We start from the raw sequence: 10,022 nt of genomic DNA on the forward strand, positions 1-10,022 counted from the left end.
CAGTCACCACTCTTATTCAATATAGTTCTGGAAATATTGGCTACAGCAATTAGACAAGAGAGAGAAATAAAAGGAATAAGGATAGGAAAGGAAGAAGTGAAATTGTCATTATTCACAGATGACATGATACTCTACATAGAAGACCCCAAAAACTTCACCCCAAGGCTCATGGATTTAGTAACCAAATTCATTAGCGTAGCTGGATACAAAGTTAACACTCAAAAATCAGTAGCATTCTTGTACATAAGTAACAAAGAGACTGAGAGAGAAGTTAGGGAAACCACACCTTCCACAATAGCATCTAAAAAGATGAAATACTTAGGTATCAATCTAACAAAAGAAGTCAAAGATCTATACAGTAAAAATTATAGTACTCTGAAAAAAGGGATCGAAGACAATATCAGTAAATGGAAAGATATTCCCTGCTCATGGAGAGGAAGAACCAACATTGTGAAAATGGCCATATTCCCAAAATTGTTGTACAGATTCAATACAATCCCAATTAAAATACCATTAGTATGCCTCACAGATCTAGAGAAAACACTCTGAAGTTCATCTGGAACCAGAAGAGGCCTAGAATAGCAAAAGTACTCTTGGGGAACAAAGGAAAGGCAGGAGGCATCACAATTCCTGACTTAAAAATTATATTACAAAACTACTGTGATAAAATCAGCAAGCTACTGGCACAAAAACAGACCTGAAGATCAATGGAAGAGATTAGAAGATACAGATACAACTATAAACACACTCATTCACCTTATCTTTGACAAAGGGGCCAAGCATGTTCAATTGAAGGAAGATAACCTCTTTAATAAATGGTGCTGGAAAAACTGGCTTTCCACATGCCACTATGTCCACGAATGGTGGAAGGGACAAAGTCCTGTAGGCCTATTTTACAAGGGTGTTGATCACACTGATGAGGACTCTGACCTCCCAAAGGCCTGTCTCCTAGTAAGTTTGGAGGTTAGAATTTCAACACGTGAATTTGGAGAGTTTGGACATAAATATGTTGGACTATAGCACCAAGGAAGGCCCCATCCCTGTCCTGAGGACTTTTTCTTTATTAAGAGTGCTGTAGACTTACCTACTGAGTGATGGGTATTTTGGTGAAATAGACTTGCCATGGGAACACATAGGCACCAATTAGCCCCCTACTCTCAGAAAGTTGAATGACTTCTTCAAAGAAATAATATCTAATTAAAGCCTGACAAATGAAGAACTGGTCATCAGGACCATAGCTCATGACAGAGAGAGGGGGTGAGTGGATTTTAGGGGGAGCAAATGGCAAATGAAAGATAGGGCACATATATGGATATAAGGAACCAAAAGAAGGTAGTACACCTAGAGAGAAGAGCATGCCTAGGAAAGTTTCTTTTGCACTTTGCAATCATGTTAATTCACAGTCTTTGCTTGCTATATAATTCATGTTTAGGTTTGCTTGGAATTTATTATGTAGCCCAGGCTGGCCTCAAACTCACAGTGACCCTCCTGCCTCAGCCTCCTAAGTGCAGGGATTACAGGCGTGTTCCACCATACCCAGTTAAGGCAATGTTTTAGGAGGTAAATTAAACTGCATTCTCTTGGCATCAGATGACATAATTTTAAAAGCAGGAGAGTAAAAAAGATCTATTATTTATCATTTCAAGGCATGTGGATGATCTGAAGAAGACACCAGAGGAAGCTCCATTCAGAGATCTCCTATAATTTTTTCATAAATTCTAAAATTTCACTTGTTTCTCTTTTGACTTGGAGTATGGAATGCACTTGCTAATTTGTGAGTTTATTAGTGAGGAGGATTGCATATTCAATTCCTTTCATTCATGAGAACTTTATAATGATTTTTTCATATTCATTCACAAAGACTTGTGTCCTTAAAGAGTTAGTCACAATAGTGATAGCTTTATTATCAAATTTAATGTGGAAATCATCTCTAATAAGCTTTTCTTTTTTGAAAGTGAAAACTAAAGTATGGGTATTAGACTTATAGAAGCATATGAATGATTTCTTTTCTTTTCTTTTCTTTTTTGGTACCAAGGATCAAACTCAGGACCTTGCGCTTGCCAGGCTGGCACTTATGCTGCTGAGCTATATTCCTGGCTGAATGACGTCAAATAATGATCTAATCACAAAATTTTCCTAGACCAAGCCCTTTTCTAGACCATACTCTTTTTAGGGTAGATGCTAGTTATCTTTTTATTAGTACATGTTTGCAGTACTAAATGATTATGTTCACCAAGGGAAGTTGGTACATGTACATAATACATTTTAATTCTTTTCTCATCCCAGTGGCACAAGAAATAACACAAAGTAGTCATTTTAAAGGAATATGGAAAACATGTTTGCTAATTACTTATTTTAAATATCAACTATACCTTTTTGTTTCATGGCCAATTTCTCAATGTAATGTAAGTCAGCAGATAATGTTTTCTTTTACACTTTGCATTAATAGGCATAGGCACATCCTATATCTGAGGAAGTCATGAAGAATTGCACTAGATGGGGGAAGATAGTGATTGATGCAACTGAATAATTTAACCTCTGTATGATTCTAGCAATCACGACAGTAGTAGCAGCATTATCACATGCTTTACAATTCACTAAATACTGTGGCAGTTGTGTGGCTGCTCAGGAATAGTTTAGATACTGACAATAGTAATTCTTGTCAGTCCCTAGCTTCCTCAAAGCTGTGGTTGTTTTGGAGAATGAGAAAAGAAGGTAAGTGTGAAGCGTTAGCCGGTGGAAGAGAGGACCAAATGGACTTTCTCCTAGCCACATTCCTTCAATAGTTATTGGAAAATGTAGAATCATGAGGGCTACTGAATGCAGAAGAATAAATTCTCATAATAATCATAGTGAGAAGGAAAAATGACAATTACAAATTAGTATTTCTCTGGTTGTATTCCATGTGCTTTGTAGAAAAGCAAATAACCCTCAAATTCTTTCAAAAATAATGCTGAAAGTTCCCAGGAAACTCCTGCTGTGCTTTGCAGCCAAATCCTTTGGCTGCACTGTGCCATCTGTGATCTTCTCTTTTTCTCCAAATCTCTACGGCAATGGAAATGAACAAAGCAGCAGTTCTTTCAATACTGTATCCCAGAAGTGTCCACACTGCTGTGCTTGGTATTGCTCAGCCAAAATGGCAATACCGTATGCCAAGGGCAACGGCGTCTACACCATAAATCACACTGCCACAATTAATGCAAATGCCTGTCATCTTGCCAGGGAAGCCTTTAGTACCAAAATAACAGGGCCAGGCAACCTAGACAGTTTCACTTACTTTGTTTTAATTTTTAAAACTGTAGTCCTTTTTGTCTCTGAGCTCAAATATGAGGTCATAGCAGAGAGACTGAAGTGAAAGACAGAAATGAGGCTATGTTCAGAATCATCCTTACCTGTGTTCTGCCCTTCAGTACTACAAATAAATCAACTTGTCTAGAAGATTTCTTCTTCCTTTCAGGTTATTTCTGTTAGAAGTTTCCTCAGGCTCCTTTATACATAGGAACTTGATGGACCCAGGAAAATATTTTTCCATACTTACCAGTTTCTTTGGGTGATCATTATGAATTCCCCAGCTGGGTACCCCCTACACATATGTTGGGAGACTGCAGACTGAAAAATTATACTTAATTTTAAATTAAATTATACTTATATTTTAAATTTAAAATTATACATAATTTTGTGGCTCCAAGTCTGAGAAGATATCAAATTAAATGGAATTGAACTAAAACAAAAGGGAGAAAAAGAAAATAATTATAATGTAGAGTCAGTGCAGGACCTCCTTACAAAGCTACATTTAATTGCAAAAAAACACCACCATTGGAAAGGGAAGAGATTATTTCCCAGTGGACACTAAAAACCTGTAGTTCTTTTTAAAGAACAAATATTGGTTTGGGCCTCTTTATTACTATTGTGCAAGGACAGCTGGCTAATGAGTATGGCAGAGATTATGTGTCTCTCATGTTACTACTCATTCATTCCTTACTTCTTTGGTAATAAAACTTGGTTTTAGCTGGGCACAAAGTCCCTAAAAGTTCATGTATTAGTGGGAAGAGTACTCCTTCTATTTCTTCTTCTCTGCTCCTAGGTGGCTGAGACAGAGTTATAATGGTGGGAGCATGGGCAGCCAACATGGGTCATAAGATGGAAACCACTGAATGGTGGAGCAATAAGATCTAAGATACAGAAACCATAAGTCCTTGACACCAAGGAGCTGCGTATTTGTCTTGGGCGGTTTACACTCAGTCTATAAAATGAGGCATAAATACATTTCTATCCAATCTAAGCTACTGCTATTTATTTTTCACAGCAGGTAAGGCTATAATCTCACCAATACGCTGAAAAAATTGAGATGGTAGAAAGAAACTAACAAAGATGTTGACGGAGCTAGAGAGATAAACATTCTTTAAGGGTAAAATATACTTAAAGAAATTAAAAATTTACTGTTGACAAGTTGCATCCACTCTGTTCAATACTAAGAGAAGCAAATGTTATAATTTTCCAAAACAATTCAAATTAGCGAACTTTCGATAATTCTTTAACCGATGTCCTCAATATTAAACATCAAAAGATGCTTCTGGATGCTAAGAAGTTTCAACAGCTATCTTCACCTTATGAGTTCAACCATGGGCAATCACTGGCTCTCTCAGTCCTCAGAGTACTTTAATGAGAAGCATAAGAAAACAGAAGAAACACTTCAAAATCTTTTGTCTCTCTACATTCTTTTTTCCAATTTTGTGCCAGAGGTTAAAAAACAGGTTTCCACAAGCTTAAGAATACGCGCTTTCCAGCAGCTCATGACTGAATATTCTCTGCTGTTAGATGAGCTGCAGTCATAGAATTCCCACCCTCCAGGCCCTGTGACAATGATCATTAGATGAGGTGGGCACATGGGCTAATTGAGTACAAGCCTAGTTTTGAATGGATCCATTTAATTTGCATAATAGATAAGAACTTTTTGGCTGCATGTAATACAAAATATTATAGACAAGTAGTGACTTAAACATAGTATTTATTATTCCACCAAACAAGGAGTGCAGAAATTATAGAAATTACAATTTCAGCGACATAATGACATTATTAAAGACCTAGAAACATTCCATTCTTCTCCACTAGTCTCAGCACACTGGTTTCCATCCTCATTAGCTACAAGATGCTGACAACCTTCCACTCACAGTCCTTCAATTTGCTTCTGTCCCAGTCAAGGAGGAAGCTCCTTGCCAAGAGTCCTGAATACTTTGTTACCCAAATTGTGGTCCTCAAGTCACAGCATTGGCCTCACATGTACACTTCTGTGCAGTGTGCCAGCTGACTAGATTACTGCTTCAAGTTCTGTGCCATGACAAGGTATGCAGGTGATTCCCAGGCAGGAAAAGTCTGAAAACCCCTTCTCTAATGCATGTTTCCTTATGTATTTTTAGCTAGAACTTGATGGCAGAGATAGTCCCAGGTGAAAGGGAGCATGGGAAATAATCTTTCTTTCTCAGCCTCTTTAGTGGAAACAGAAAAGGGCAAATGAGTTGGAAAGTGGTGGGGAGTGGTAATTCCCGGGTGGCCACAGTATTTTGCTGTGGACTGAGTGGTACCAAACACCACACTCCCTGCAGCCCAGTGTTGTTGCCTGCTACGAGTCTGGATTCATACAGCCAGTGCTCTCTGCCCAGAGAATGAAGCCCTGGCTTCATGAGTGGTATTTTTAACAGCAGGTTGAGACTACCCATGTAATTTTGGAAAGTTTCTTGTTTTTATAATCTTGAGGTTTAATAGTGCCGTCTGACCCAGGGGAATTCAAAGGAAAAACAGTAAAGCTAGTATAATTGAAAGGAGGGTGAAGATTGTACAATGGCAGGTTTCTTTGCAGTTCTGGTTTGTAAGAAACATTTTTCCCCAGAACAGCCAATAAAATATATTCTCATATATACTACTTTCCTCTGTTATACATTACCTTTCTAAAATTATTGAAAAGTTTACTAAGAAGCTTATTTAAAAATATAAAATAACTGGTTTAGCAGATTTTAGACCAATTTTTAAAATAATTTCACTGTTTCAAGTTGAACCATTAATAAACTAACTCTTAAGTGTTTCATAAAATAAAACTCTGACAAGCTTTCCAACCATACACAGTAATAAAACACTAGAGTAAATGGTATATAGAAAGAATAACAAAAGAAAAGAGAAATGTAGGGTACTTAATCTTGGGGCAAAGATCTTGTAAACTACAATTAAAGTCAGTCTTGGTTTGACTTGTGATAAGTATGTGATGATTTATGTGTGATGGTATAAATACTTCTGCACAATGATTTAGAAGATTCCTAATGAGTGATCAGTCCTCCTGGCTACTCAAGGGCACTTTTGAGAATCATTCTTTGGCTACATCCTCACCTTTTCTCTGCCAAATTCTTACTGTGCTTCATTCATGAAAAAAATGTATATTCCAATTAGCCTATCTCATTGTTGCCTTAGGGAATGGATATAACCCCAGGAGAAATTGGCAGACTTGCCACAAAATATCAGAGGAGTCTTCAGTTTAAAATAGACTGCCTCAGAAAGTCTACAAACATTGCCAGTAAATTGGAAGTGGAGATGCAGTGGTCATATGCAGGACACCAAAGACGTGGGTGCGGGTCTTACACTGCTTGGCATGTCCTAGGGCGCACATAGTTCTCAGTGAGTTGGCTGCGAGGCCCCTGCAGAGATTGGCTGGCAGGGCATGGCGCCTACTAAAACAACTGTGACTTTCAATAAAAATCTATGCCACGGGTGCCAAAATAAACTTGTGAAAATTGTCCACTTTCAGGCAGTCCGGACAAAAACCTTAGGAAGACTGGAGTCACTATTTAAAGAGCCAAAAGAAATGTATTCCTGATTTATTCAGATACCAGTTCTTGTAAATGGCAAAGCCACGGGGAGGCAAATGCGCATTTCATAGCTGGATCCCAAATCACCTCAGCCTGATCTGGCCAGCAAAGACAATGAGGCTCTTTGGCCTTTTCTATGAGATGCTAAAGGGGGCTTTCCCAAATCTGGTGAGAGTTGATCTTAAATTTAAAGATTTGGCAATGAATCTGGTGATTTGGGACAAATCCTATTTTCATTTTTTCAGATAGATTCTGTTAGTTGAACTGAAAGGAAAATAATATTCTCAACAAAGCAAAAAAGCAAGTTTGACTAAGAAACTGAAAACCTTAGAAAAGTATGCATATTTCTTTTCTGAGATTCAGATTCTCATCAAATGTGAGTCGTATCCATTCAGGTTAGTGGTAAATCAGAATGTCATCGCTTGACCTTGGCAAAGGTACCTTGGAATGAGGATGAAAGGTGCATGGAGCCATTTCTGTCTGAGTCAGTGAGTTTTCCTTCAACAGCACAAATGTGTCATCTATTTTGTCATGTCTCATCTTGAGTAACAGTTATAGTGGCCAGAAAGTGGGACGGAAGAGCACTGACTGCAGGTTGGGAGTCAGCAGCCACCATCAGTGTGTGCCCACACAATCATAAAGCTTTTTTCTGAAAGGGTACACAAGAAACTGGTAATAGAAGAGCTCTAGAATGGGAACTCAGTGAGTTTAGGCAAAAGAGAACTCAGTTTTTCATTTTTCAATTTGTGTGTGTGTGTGTATATATAGTAGACAGGTAGGTACTAGGAAGATATATAGATAGACAAATAAAGTGCCCCTTCAAAAAAACTAATAATAATAGCCAAGGACAGAGTGAGAAAAAACCATATTTTCACTGGCTCTACTTTAAATTGGTGGATGATTTTCACTCTCTGGACTTCAGTTGTCTTTTTTCTAAATAAAGTAGAATAGAAATCAGAGTGCAAAAATAGCTGATATTTCTTAAAGCAATGACTCTGCAATCACAGAAATATATTTGTAAATTCTGAGTCTGATCTGATATTGGAAAAATAACATTATTAATATTAACAATGTGAACTATGAACAGTATCTTACTAGCCAAAAAGTTAAAACTCTAATTGTTGTGTATTGGACAGCTGCTCTGAAAGGGGACATCAGAGGAGTAGCAGGGAAGGGGAGGTTTCTCAGGCGGAAGTCTCAGAGGACACGAGAGTTGGGCTGTTCAGAGGCTGGAGGGTGGTATAGATAGGGCATACGCAAGGGTGGAGACTCCAGTGAAGACCAGATATAGCTGGCATGACCACCACACAAGTCTTTGCCAGTCTTTTGCTTATCTAAGTGCTGACTGATTCTGATGCAAATGCCCTTGACTGACCCAGCCGACCTTGTCTTTCCATTTTCCTGCAACTTGGCTTTGGCCTCGCCCCTTCTCGTCTGCATTGCTCACTTAGCAGATAGCCCTGCCCTTCATCACCGTTGTCCCTGGGAAGGCCTGGCCTGAGTTCTCTGTCCCTGAACTTTCTCTGGCTGACTTATATATTTGCAAAAGTAATTTCAGCCTCAATCACCTACTATTGAGTATCTACACTGCAGCTGCTTGAGGAAGGTATTGTCAGAGCACGGGCCATGAAGTGGACTGGGTTGGGACTTCATTCACATTTGAAAGGTGTCCTCACTGACTGGCTATATTATATGAGTAAGCTACGTGGACTCTGTGTCTGCTGCTTCATTTGTAATGGAGAACCTCTAGGAAGGGTTCACTGACTCATCATATTGTAGAAAAGAAGTGTTCTCACTCATATCCTATTTTACAGAATCCAAAGCACAAGGCTCAGACTTGGCATTATTGACATTTTGGATGATATAAATCTTTTTGTGCAGAGATGGGTTGTGTGTTTTAAGATACTTAGGGGCAACCTTGGCTTTTACCCATAAGTATCACTCCCCGCTTATCCCATATGTGAAAACCAAAAGTGTTTGTAGAAATTGCCAAATATCCCTGGAGGTGGCAGAATCACCACCAGTTAAGAACAACTGATCTAGAAGATGATTTTCCTGTAAAGTTTCATGTTCACTCACAGATGGTCAGGAGAGGGTAGGTATGTGGACAATACTGTCTCTTTCCGGCATCCTTATCTCTTACCATTTGCTCTCAGCTACACCTCCTCAGGGAGCGCCAAAGCGAGGAGAATGTGGTGCAGGTCTGCACACAGATCATCTTAAGACTGTTAAAGCTTCTACAAGGTAAACAAGCCAGTGCTAACATCAACCAACTCAGGTTAAAACTTCATGGTATTACTCTAATCTAGTTTCTACTAGCACAGATTTCTCAGGAAATCAGAGAGTAGAGAGACAGAAGAAAACTCCACCTGGTCATAGCAAAGAGAAACACCAGTAGCACATTTTCTGGCACAAGGCTTAGCATACAACAAGAAAAACCTCTTTTCTTTCTCTTTCAGTCTCAGAATCCAGTGCTCCCTGTGAACCAGCTGTGTCTCCCTCCCTGCTCTCTTGAGGGGTTGACAAACAGCCTGCTAAGCAGGAACAGGGACTGGGACTTAGGTTTTGGCTTCCTTACTTCTTGGATCACATTCAGGATTCTAGGCTTTGAATTCAGTCTGAGGAATTTTTACCCTGCCCATGCCCAACACAAGGAGTTGGTTAACAGACAGAAGCATTTTTAGCGGGGAGAAGGGCAACAGTTGTAAATGCAGCAAAGCCATTGTGGGATGGAAATGAGGAAACATCCCGGAAGGGCTGATTGGGACACTTCAGTGAAAGAAGAGATCAGAACCTACCACACAGGGGAGAGAGTTGGTGTGGAATGGAGTGGCTAAACTCTTCCTCAGAGACAGTGTGTATACATCAAATGCAGTTTTCGAAAGAGAAGATACCTCAGTGTGCTTGAAAGTTAAGAGGAATAAGGCAAATCCCAGCACCGAGGGAGGCTGAGACCGAGGACCACAAGTTCAGGTCCTACCCGGGCAATTTAGGGAGACTGTATCAACATTAAAAAATAAGAGCCTGAGGATATATCTCAGTGGTAGAGCACCCCTGGGTTCAATTCTTGGTACTGCAAAAATATATATATATATAAAAACAGAAGGAGGGGCTGGGGATTTAGCTCAGCGGCAAAAGCGCCTGCGTGGCAAGCGCAAGGTCGTGAGT

This window comes from Chinchilla lanigera, unplaced genomic scaffold (genome assembly GCF_000276665.1).
Source record: "Chinchilla lanigera isolate Chin_1 unplaced genomic scaffold, ChiLan1.0 scaffold00120, whole genome shotgun sequence".
Lineage (NCBI taxonomy): Eukaryota > Metazoa > Chordata > Mammalia > Rodentia > Chinchillidae > Chinchilla > Chinchilla lanigera.